The sequence below is a fragment of the Pelophylax lessonae genome (assembly GCF_965119305.1).
Source record: "Pelophylax lessonae genome assembly, chromosome: 5".
NCBI classification, from domain to species: Eukaryota; Metazoa; Chordata; class Amphibia; order Anura; family Ranidae; genus Pelophylax; species Pelophylax lessonae.
The window spans coordinates 361,241,717-361,251,933 of record NC_138772.1 but is presented as its reverse complement, the minus strand read 5'-3'; positions in this window follow the sequence as shown (position 1 = coordinate 361,251,933).

The window sequence follows — 10,217 nt, the reverse complement described above, 5'->3', positions numbered from 1 at the left end:
AGAAGGCACCACCTAGGGACACATTTAACCTTTTTCTCGCCCCTGGTGTTAACCCCTTCCCTGCTAGTGTCACTAGTACAGTAACAGTGCATATTTTTAGCACTGATTACTGTAGTAATGTCACTGGTCCCCCCAAAAGTGTCAAAATGTCAGTTAGGTGTCTGCTCTGTCCACCACAATGTCGCAGTCCCGCTAAAAATTGCTACTAGTAAAAGACGCGATAACTTTTGCGCAAACCAATCAATATACACTTATTGGGGGGTTTTTTTAACCAAAAATATGTAGCAGAATACAAATTGGCTTAACCAGTTCCCATGAATTGATGTAGCCCTACGTCGGCTGCAAGAAGTGGTTGTACCGGGGTGACGCCTGCAGCTAGAGGCATTATACGGGTACCATTTTTTAGAGCCGGCGGTCGGTTTTCAGGTGGTAATGGCCTATGCAGCTTGGAAGTCGCTTGGTCATTACCCCAGTGAGCAGGAGGGGACTCCCCCCCCCTCCCACCGCCTTCAAGGCTCTGCCCGGGTCTCCTGTCCCACTGGGAGACCCAAGCAACCAGCCGGCGGAGGCCAGAGTCCCAATTGAAGCAGAATTCGGCTTGGATCGGGTCTCGGATGATGTAACCCGGAATTGGCGTCCATGACGTCACGTCCAGGTTACTCGGCGGCTAAAGGCGCCAAATTTAAAAAGGTGACAGTATTCAAAAATTTCATTTTCGGCATTTTGAATACATTGAAGTGCAGTGGAGGGGTTGGGGGTCATTTAGACCCCTGACCCCTCCATAAAGAGTACCTGTCCCTGCCTATTGCTGTCACAAGGGATGTTTACATTGCTTGTGACAGCAATAAAAGTGATCAGATTTTTTATTTTTAAAAAAAAAAACGGTTCTAAAATTAAAAAATTTAATAAAATAAATAGAAAAAAAATAAACAACTTTAAAGCGCCCTCGTCGCTGTGAGCTTGCGCACAAAAGAAAACATATATGGAAGTCGCGCTCGCAAATTAAAGCGCTGTTCAAACATCACATGTGAGGTATTGCCGCGATTGCCAGAGGGAGAGCAATAATTTTAAAAAAGCTACTCTGTAACTCTAAAGTGGTAACTGTTAAAATTTTTAAAGCATCGCCTATGGAGATTTCTGTTGACCGAAGTTTGTCGCCATTCTGCGGTTGTGCGCAATTTTAAACTGTAACATGTTAGGTATATATTTACTCGGCGTGACATCATCTTTCACAATATACAAAAAAAAATGGGCTAACTTTACTTTAAATGCAGTGAAATGTATTTTTTCTAAAAAAAATGGCGTTTGAAAGACCACTGCGCAAATTAAGCGTGGCAAATAATATTAAAAATTCTCCCAGCCAATATGATTCCTTTATCCTACTCTAACGGTTCACCTCCATGCGTGCCTGGCTTTGCTCCCTCAGCTCCCGGGGCGGATGGTATAGGGGTTCTTCCACAGCAAGTCACCAGAGGCAACAGCTCCAAAATCCAATTTCATTGTAAGACATTTTTATATTTACTTATTTGCCCTAGATAGGTGTTTATACATTCTTACATACATTGTTACTCTCATTATATTTCCTTTTCCATAGTCAATCAGTTGCACCAGCTCCTGAGGAAGTGTTACATACACGAAACGCGTAGAGCACTCATGATGCAATTCAATGGATTATGTATTTATTTTGTTACACTATGTTCCTTGTTCTTACAATTATCTTTTACATCATTCTGACATGCAAGTGTATATCTCCTAACATGTTTTGGTCATTGGAATTACATGTATGATACCCACTGTTTTTACGCTGTTACTATCTATGTATATTAATAAATCCACCCATATGAGAAAATATACACACATTTAATTTTGTTTGTATTATTTATGGTCATGACCACACGCCTCATCTTAAGTCCCAAACTCCCCCCCACTTTTTATAAAAAATATTAAAACGACCACCCTTTTATTCTCCAGAGTCTTTGCTAAAAAATATATATTTAATGTTTGGGGGTTCTAAGTAATTTTAAGTAATTATAAAAATACTGATTTTAACTTGTAAACAACATGTGTCAGAAATGGGCTCAGTCCAAAAGTGGTTAAAATGATAAAAGATTTTGACTTTTACATTTTTCTTTTTTTATTGGGAATGTTTTATAGCAGAAAGTGAAAAATATTGTTTTTTTCTTTTTTATTTGTTGCTCTTTTTTTGTTTATAGTGCAAAAAATAAAAAGCACAGAGGTGATCAAACACCACCAAAAGAAAGCTCTATTTATGATAAAAAAAGAACATCAATTTTTCTTCAGGAACAGCGTCTCACGACCACGCAATTGTCAGTTAATGTAACGCAACGCCGAATTGAAAAAAATGGCCTGGTCATTAAGGGGGAAAACCTTTCTGGTCCAGAAGTGGTTAAGTTAAAAAAAAAATAAAAACAAAACACCATGTACAAACAGCTTGTAAAAATGCTTTGGATTATACATCATACAGACACTCTTGTCACTTATTAGTCTAGCTAATATCGGAAAATGTAATGTCTGTCTACCTGTCCATTTGTTTGGTTCGCTATATGTTTTTTGTAGTTGATAAGGGCATTTCTGTGGGAAGTTAACAGGTTGTCTGTACTTGTTTGGTTGCAAATAGTCTTGTTTTGCTTTGAGGTACGGTACATTGTGTTGCTTTAGGAGCACAGTGCAGCCTACTCCCACTTGACAGGTTGCTGTAGCAACACAGCCATTTTCATTCAGCACAATGCACGTGAGAGAAAATGAGTTGTGAAGGGCTTTTATAAGGCCTTAGTGAGGCTTGTTTTTAAGGAGGCATATGACCTCTACAACTGTATGCTCAACTGTGTTTGAAATAATAAATGAATAGGGTAATGACCTATAAAGTAACACAATAAGGCCTATGCCTCCTGCTATCACGAATCTTTTGCAAACCTGCCTTTAAAATAAAATGTATTGCTGATAGAAATAGCTTTGATAGACATATGTAAGGGAATATTAATCGGTCTTCATAATATTACAGTAAACCCCCCTCCATCGCGGGGGTTACGTTCCGGACCCACCGGGAAAAGTGAAAATCCGCAAAATAGAAAGACCCTATTTAAATACACTCTAGGCATGTTTTTATAACTTTCACTGTACTTTTAAAGCATTTTAAGGTCTTTAAACACACTTTTAAAACAATAGAAACAAATTTAAACACATAAAAGATACTGAGAGACAGAGCAAGAGCAATGGAAAACACAAAAATATTTAATTTACAATTATTTAATTAGTAAAATGAAAGAAAAAGGGGCATTTCATATGCCCCCCTTTTTCTCATGGGATAAGTGGCAGGTCAGAATATTTCCAGTCAGTTTTAGGCGGGAAGATAGCAGGTAGAATTTACCTCAGGGAACCTGCCTAGAGATATTGTAGTAAAGGGTGGAGTTTAGGCAGTCTGTCAGGTGATAGGTCAGTTAGTGAGGAAAGTGGGAAGGCACCTCAGGAATTTCTAGAAAGTTCCAATAGGTTATATAAGGAGCTGGCATTACCTGAGGGGCTCATTCACCTCACAGCACTCAACATTGGAGTTTCCCAACCCCCCCTCCCCTTATGTCACGGCTGTTTGTTATGTGGAACGTCACTCTTGCAACTATGCAAGGGTGGACAAGTTTGTTATTGAGTATGGGAGTTTGTTTTGAAGAAAAATTGCTTTATTTATTGATGCACCCTGAGCTGTAATGGCTGGGTTGTCTGGATTTTAATAAAAATTTTATTGATTATTTATTGAAGCTTAACCAGTAATAAACGGCCGCGGCCAATTTTTAAGCCAAGTCTTGAGTCCTTGTATTTTTTATAAATTAGAAGCATTTATATAAGTTTTTATTCTAGTTTTAAGGGTATATCAAAGATCCTGACTACTGTCCCATAATATTAATAGGTCTTACAGAAAAAAAATACAATATACTGGGACAGCAAAGACTGTACCGCGATATAACGGGGGTTTACTGTACTGAATTTAGAAATGTTTATAGTAAAATTAAAATTATATCTGGGAGCTGAATGTAAAAGAGCATCTTCTTCTTGTTATTTTCCAGACTCATTCCTGTCAGCGTCACCTGAGGGAGCGAGTGACGGTGGAGCGCATCGCGGAGGTTGTGAACCCAATAGCTGACTGCTGAGGGTCGATGTTCAGAGAAGCAGCTACACAGGGTCGCAGCCTTGGTCCTGGACAGGGAGCTAAAGCATAAGATTCCCCAGGGTGTGGAGTCTAGTGGAGATCAGACGTAGAGCACACAGCAAGAAACACTCAGGGAAGCCTTCACACAATAGTTGCTCAGGCAAAGATGGCTAGCAGTGCGCAGGTTAATATAGTGTTTCCTGTTAGAGGCTGGGGTGGAACCATGCTGAGAGAAGATTACTTAAACACACAGGTGTGAGAGCGCAGTCCCTAAAGCTGATACACAGACCGGAGAGGTAAGCAGACAGTCAGGGTATGAAACATTACTGCAGATTCATGACAGTACCCCCCCCCCCCTCTTATGAGGCCTCCCCCTCCCTCCCTTAGGCTCAGCTTGGAGGAGAACCTCAAATGAAACCTCATCAAAAGATGAGGTACAAAGGCCTCTCCTCAGGACTAAAACCTTTCCAATGCACAAGGTACTGAAGAATGCCTTTACAGTACCGGGAATCCAGAATTTGACTAACCTCGTACTCCTGATTATCCTCTAGAAACCGGAACCAAGGTAGGGAGAGGACAAGAGAACTTTTTGGGGACTAAAGGCTTCAGAAGGGAAACATGAAAGGAGTTTGATATCTTGAGGCTTTTAGGGATCTGAAGTTTAAAACAAACCGGATTTAGCTTAGAAATTATAGTATATGGGCCAATGAATCTTGGGGCAAATTTCAGAACCTTAAGTTTGATGTTCCTGGTGGAAAGCCAGACTTTGCCTCCTGGCTGTAGAGAAGGCGGTTTATGCCTGCGATGGTCAGCAAAACCTTTGAATTTGTCAGAAGCTGCCCATGCATGCTCAGAAACGCATCGTGCATGCCGTACTTTGCTGTCGGATCACACCACCCCTGGTGACGGGAGTGCTTCCAGCTACCAACGGGACATTGCAGCCGCCGGTCATTCACATCCGACCGCTCATGGTGACTGAGGCGGGAGGCAGCCGGCTTTCTTTCCTCCCAACAACACTGACTCAGCCACGGACGGCGCTTTGGAATGGATGGCACACCCCCCTCCCCCCAGAGGATGTCTTAAGATCAACTGGAGTTACACAGCCTGACCTTCATTAACGTCTAGTGAGTTACTATACACATTGCCTTGTACATCAATAAACTGTCTGCACTTAGAGCGCTTCTCCTCTTTGTTTCTTTTTGCTCATACAGAATTTCCTCTTGGTCTGTGGAAGAGCGGCTCAGTGCATATGGATTTTTCCTTCTAGGATCTACTATCCCCTCATGTCAATACGCTGATCCCATACAAAACAGTAATTTCCCTCTTTTTTGTTTCATTCATTGCATAGTTTTTTGTCTTCTATTTTTCCCCTTCCCCCCTTTTTTCCCCCCACTTCCCTTCCCCCCTCCCCTCCCTGCTTGTATTGGATTTATCAAACACACCTCCTGTGCTGGTGGTTTTTAGCGCTCTGGTTATATACATATCTAACTCCTGATTAACCCTCTCAGTCTGTCCATTGGATTGAGGGTAGAAAGAAGAGGAAAAATCCAAGATAATATTGAGGGATTTGCAAAAGGCTCTCTGAAAGTGAGGTGTGAATTGAACTCCCCTGTCAAAAACAATATAAGAAGGAACCCCATGAAGATTTCGCGAACAAAAATGGGAACCAGAGCAGGAGCAGAAGGGAGACCAGCATTGCCGAGACAAGGTCATCTAGAACTCAGGGCAAACATGCCCAAGATGTATGAGCATTATGCGTCAGCAAAAATCCTCCAGTGAAAAATGTTATGGAGTGAGAGGAACCCTCCAAGAGATGATGCCACGCCTCTAACGCTAATTGCAAGAAGTTCCCGATCACCAATAGCGTAATTATTCTCTCCATGGGAAACGTTTTTGGAGAAACACACATGGTTGACGTTTCCCCTCAAAGGATTGAAGAAGCACATCTCCCACCCCATTGGAAGAAGCATCCACTTTAATAAAGTATGGCTCCCAAGGATTAGGCCTCCTCAAGAGAGGTCCAGAAACAAAGGCTTATTTTAACTCATGAAATGCAGAAAGCTTCTGAAGGCCACTCCTTGGCATTCACACCCTTCTTGGTCAAGGTAATAATCGGCGCAGCAATGGAAAAGTAATTCCTAATAAACTGCCTGTAATAATTTGTGAACCCAAGAAAGAGTTGTTTTGCCTTGAGACTGACAGGAAGAGGCTAGTTAGTAATGGCTGAGACCTTTCCAGGATCCATACAAAGACACAAATGAGAGACAAAACAGCCTAAAAACAGGACCTCAGATCATTCAAAAGAACACTTTTCCCAATTTGGCATAAAGATTATTCTCTCTGAGGCGCTGGAGTACAATCTGGACATGGTTTCTGTGAACAACCAGGTTTTCAGAAAAGATGAGAATGTCATCCTGATAGACGACAACAAATTTATATAGCAGATCCCTGAAGATTTTGTTGACAACAACTTGGAACACAGCTGGGGTATTACACAGATCAAAGGGCATAACCAAGTATTCGTAATGTCCATCTCTGTTGTTAAATGCCGTTTTCCATTCATTGCCCTCCTGTATCCAGATCAGATTGTATGCACCCCTGAGATCCAACTTAGTAAAATGGAGGCACCTTTCAATCTGTCGAACAGTTCAGATATTAAGGGTAAGGGGTATTGATTTTTGATTGTCACCATGTTCAAGCCTCGATAGTCAATGCGGGTTCCTAAAGTACCATCTTTCTTGGCAACACAAAAAAACTCTGGTCCTGCAGGCGATGAGAATTTCCAGATGAATCCTTTTTCTAGATTTTCAGCAACATACTCCGGCTCTGAGGAAGAGTCTGAGCCTCGAAACGCGTCAGCCGTCATCTTATTGAATTATGGACTAACATTTGGACTATTCCTGACACTGGAGCAACTGAGCTTGTTATGATAATTTTTCACCTGTGTTTGTGAGTAGCCATTTTATATGTGGCATGAATAAAGCCTATTATTGAGAAAAATGCGCTAGGTCGGTGCGCCCTTTCTTTGTTTCTGTTTGTCTCTAGTATCATTGGACTATCCCAGTCCTTTTTGGGCAGCAAGACCTTAGCCATCCAAGACGCCAGCTGTGAGTTCTGTGGGGAGTGTGGTCGGGGAGCTTGGATTCCTAGTGAAGGAGAAGGGTGGTATCACCTTGTTTTTTTGGAGCACATACTCCGACATGGCCTGGGTCTCTGGGATGGACAAGGGGTAGGTACAACCCCTGAGCAGAGTTGCTCCGGGAACAAGGTCAATAACACAGTCAAAGGATCTGTGAGGAGGAAGCACTTCAGCTGATTTTTTGCAGAACACATCCTGGGAATCGCTATATGGAGCAGGAAGAGCAGAAGATACTGATGTGGTTGCAACAGGAACTCTCTCTATTGGGGCAACCTTGAGTAGGTAGGAAGAGAAACAAGAGGGACCCCAAGCCAGGATCTGCCCAGAGTAAGGTCCAATATGATAGGGGTTGAGGCCTTAGGTAGGATAAGAAAGGATATCTTCTCCTGGTGGAGAACACCTTTCGACATCTTAACAGGGAGGGGCTGGAAGCGGATAGGGCCCCCTGGAACAACAGTGCCATCAATCGCAGAGACCACCAGCGGAGTGGTGAGGAGCAAAAGGGAAAGTTTCATGGAAGATGCAGTTCCCCAGTCCATTAAATTGCCAGTGGCTCCGGAATCCAGATATGCCGAGACCGCATGAGAGGAAGCGCCAACATGGAGTAACACAGAAAAAGGAGGCAGAAAGGTGAAGGTGATATTTCTGGGTCCAATACTCCAACTTCCAGATTTACAGTATTAGACCTGAGCGTTTCCTGGGCAAAGTGAGCAGGTGTCATGAAAATGACCTTTGCCCCCACTATAGAGACATAGGCCCAGAGTTCTGTGCCTAGCACGTTCCTCGGAAGATAGCCTGGTCTGGCCCAGCTGCATAGGTTCCTCAGCTGGCAGGGGATGCTCCACGGGTCAAAGATAGGGGAGCTCAGGCTGACTAAGGGCCAAGGAGTGCTGGAATATTTTTCTAGGGCCCTCTCCAGAAAGCGAATATCGTTCTGGTTACGCAAGGAGATGACATCGTCCAGATCAGCGGGGATGGTTCCTCCCGCTAATTCATCCTTCACTCTGTCAGAGAGGCCATGTAAAAAAGTTGCATCTAAGGCCTCATTATTCCAGCTCAGCAGTTAGTATACGAAAATGAAGAACATACTGTCCCACTGAAGCAGACTCTTGGCGGAGATGTAAAAGGGCGATGGCCACTGAAGAGACATGACCTGGTTCCTCGAAGAGTTTCAAGAAGTTAGACAGGCTAGAAACCACTGGATCATTATTCTCCCTCAGAGGGGCAGCCCAGGCTAAAGCCTTGCCAGACAGGAGGAAAATATTATAGGCTACCTTTGCCCGATCAGATGGGAAGTTTTGGGGCTGGAGTTCAAAATGAATGGTGCATTGGCTAAGGAACCCCCTGCAGGCCTGGGAGTCCCCAGAGTAACTGGAAAATGGTAAATGCAAAGAATTTGCAGCTACGACTGTGACTGGAATAGGAACGCCAGCAGATTGCAATTGAGGTTGTTGAACCAGGGGTCTTAAGGAGGCTTGAAGTTGTTCAAAATGGAAGGGCAAATCCTGAAGGAATAGCATTACCTGGGCCTGATTAGATTCCTGGGTCTCGAGTCTACGGACTATGCCCTGCAGGTAATCATCGGGGGGGGGGGGGGGGGGGAGAGGCACATTAGCCATGGCCCGAGCAAACTCTCAGCTTGTGAACCCAACGGCTGACTGCTGAGGGTTCATGGTTCAGAGAAGCAGCAGAGAGCAGAGAAGCAGCTAAGGCATATGATTCCCCAGGGTGCAGAGCCTAAGAGCCAGCAGGTTTTTTACCAGAGGATGGACTTGACTGCAGCTGACCCTAGGTCGCGGCCTCCAGGGTCTCCCAGCTCACGCTCATGGACGATACTGGTGGATGGAGAGAAAGAAGCAGTATAGGGCCACAAGAGATAGTCAGGAGAACAAGCCAAATTTCAGGGCAACAAGTGGACAGAGATGTTGAGAAGGACAAGCCGAAGGTCGGGTCAACTACCAGACAGGGATGGTCAGGTTTACAAGCCAAAAGTTAGTACACAGAGATCAGACATAGAGCACACAGCAATAAACACTCATAGAAGCCTTCACACAATAGTTGTTCGGGCAAAGATGGCTAGCAGTGCGCGGGTTATTATAGTGTTTCCTTTTAGATGCTGGGGTGGAGCCATGCTGAGAGAATATTACTTAAACACACAGGTGTGAGAGCACGGTCCCTAAAGCTGATACACAGACCAGAGAGGTAAGCAGACAATCAGGGCATGAAACAATACTGCAGATTCATGACAATTCCACCCAGCTTTCAAACACTCTCTCGGTAGCTGAATTTGCAGGACATTGAAATTGAAGGGGCATGCAGTGTAAGGTCTGGTTTGGAAACAAAACCCAGTAAACCAAGTCATGGGCATGAACCACTTACCGACCGCCCGCTGCAGTTTTACGTTGGTCCTTTGACGCTAAATTTCGGGTTTATGGCAGCAGATACCTGCCATAACCCCAGTATTTTTGAAAACGCCGGGCGACCTTTCAGATACGGGTGGTTCCAGCAGCGGATTTTCCTTGGGATCACCCTTACGGTGCAGCGAAAGAGGTGCCCCCCCTCCCGCCTTGTCCCGGCCGTTTTCCCCGCTTACCGGAGCCACCGGCAGTGGGGAAACGATCCAGTCCCGGATCCTCAGAGACAGGATGGTCTTGGAGGACCGGAGCGACATCAAATGTCATTGCCTAGAAACCGGTTTAAAGGGCTGATTTTTTTTTTAAACTTTTTTTTTCTTTTTTAGTGTAGTTGTGAGGTCTGAGGTCTTTTTGACCCCAGATCTCACAATAAAGAGGAACGTTCATGCCTGTTTCTATTGCAAGAGATGTTACATTCTTTGTAATAGGAATAAAAATTATCACATTTTTTTTAAAAACTTTGTAAAAATAAAAAATAATGAATAAAATAAATAGTAAAAAA